This window comes from Glycine max, chromosome 20 (genome assembly GCF_000004515.6).
Source record: "Glycine max cultivar Williams 82 chromosome 20, Glycine_max_v4.0, whole genome shotgun sequence".
Taxonomy (NCBI): Eukaryota; Viridiplantae; Streptophyta; class Magnoliopsida; order Fabales; family Fabaceae; genus Glycine; species Glycine max.
This window is the reverse complement of record NC_038256.2, coordinates 41,403,204-41,405,601: the sequence shown is the minus strand read 5'-3', so window position 1 is coordinate 41,405,601 and position 2,398 is coordinate 41,403,204.

The following is a 2,398-nucleotide window of genomic DNA, read 5'->3' as shown; positions in this document are numbered from 1 at the left end:
CTAAAAAAATTAGCTTATCTATAGCAATTTTTTTACGAACTTTTTTTGGTATAATTTATCCATTATACGTATATATAAGGATTTTATGTAAGTTAGGAATTAAAATCATAACCTATAAGTTAATTCAAATTTAAAATCCGAATCCTATCAGAGTCATAAAATCAAATGATTAGGTTTTGTACTTTTTATTATTCTTGAAAAGGATGTGTATAAATAAGACAATTATATACATTAGTTGATTGGATATGTCTCCTCTCTCTTCAAAGTTTTTTGAAGTTTTCTTTGTTATTCAAGGGTACTTAATTATCAAAATTATCACTCGCGTGATTGTCTTATGTAGTCACTTGATTGATTGAAATCTTGTTTTATTCTTAAAAATCAGGCAAATTATTAATATAGAAATCTGGTTGTATGTGCATATCTCAAATCTTTTGAGTATGTAATCAAATCTCCCCCTCCCCCCAATATTTATTCAGTTTTTCTTTCTTTACTTTTACCACGTTTCCTTTCAGGTGCCAAACTCTCTTTTGTCATGTTGATTAAAGACAAATTTGCATAACAATCACTTTTACACCACTATATATTAATAACTTCATATAAAACACCATTAAATTATTCGTGCAAGTAAAACTAAACTTATCTTCCTTAAATAATGACTCAGATTTACCATACTACTAAATTTGTATATCTTTCGAAACATTATTTAATTAGCATGCATAACTCTATAAGTAAAAGCTTAAAGAATTTGTGTTCAACCAACTATGCATCAAATAAAAATGAACAATCCAAACAAAGCATTAGTGTTTAATTTGTATAATAATTTCTAAATAACATATTATAGAATTGATCTTGGTATTTGTTGAACCTCAAACATGATCCCAAAAAAGGAAATGTATGAGGCTTTCATTTGAATAATAATTTTCTAAATAACATATTATAGAATTGAAAAGGTATTTGATGAAACTACCAGAGCAAGATAACTCATTTAAAAACAATTTTATAGAATTTACACAAATTTAAAAAATAACACAGTTAAATAATACGATCAAATTAAATTAGTTTTATTTTATTATTAAGTATGTAAATCAACCATCGAGATTACTTCGATTTATCTAATGATTTTTAGTTTAAGTCATGAATATAAAATTATATTAAATACATTCATAATAGTCATACTCTTGTTTAAATATAATTATCTTTTGTGAAGAATAAATGTGGTTTATATAAAGGAAAAAATTGTCATTATTAATTTTTAATGGATAAATGTTAGTGGTTAATTTATTAATTTTGTACTTCATTATTGTTATGTTAAGAAGCTACCTTGATTTTAATTAATTTGGTACTTCGTTTCATGTAAATTTGTTCAGGTTATTAAAAAAATAGTATATTTCTCTGAAATATAGAAACAAAAATAGTGTATTTATCATATGAAAGTTTAAACAAAATAAAACAATATAAATCTAAAATAAAAGGAAAAGAAAATATAATCCAACGGTAAACTCAAATAAATTAATCAGTGAAGTATACTTTAATTAAATGAGTAAGAGTAAGGTGTATGAATTATTATAAATCTTTAATATTGTTTTTATTTTCACTAATAAAAAAACTCAAATAAATTAATTCACTATTTAAACAACAGGCAGTAAGTTGTTTCTTTGTGATAGACCGGTAGTTCGAATGGCTATCACAGTATCACTTTCAGCTTAATGGGTCTATAATGTGCTCTAGTCTAGTGTTTAATTAATCAATACTCTATTTTGAATGGTTGTCGTTTTATTTGCTAACAATTTTTTTTCTGCTGATTATGTGTATAATTGTTATTCATTCTGTCTCATTATTATTATTATTTTAGGTTATTTTACATAAAAACAATAAATTAATAAAATAATAATAATTTTATACAATTAAATTTATATCATTATTAATTCATTTATGAATTTTGTTATCCACTTTTAATATTATAATAGATATAAGTAGAAAAAGGTGATTAATATTCTATTAAAAAAATTAAAATAACAATTATTTTAAGATAATTTTTTCTTATATAAGAATTATAAGGAGATAGGAGAAGTATTTAATTTGAAGCCGCTGTATAATCCGTTTTCATAAGTAATTTATAAATGCTACAACATTATTGACTTCGAAATCAAGCAGCCTCATGTGTGTCTTAACTTTGACTAATTAAAAAATTTGCATGAAGAAAGATTCTTCTCCCACTACGCCTTAAACAGCTAAACTTTTATATTTATATATTGCGGCCGTTCAATAATGGAATAACGTGGCAGAAATTGTCCCTGAAACCAAACATAAATAAAAGTGTTGTTCCTTAAAATACTCGAAGTATCCTTCCAACAGAAGAAAGGTAAAGAAAATTTGGTGGCTTCTCGTTAGTTAGGTG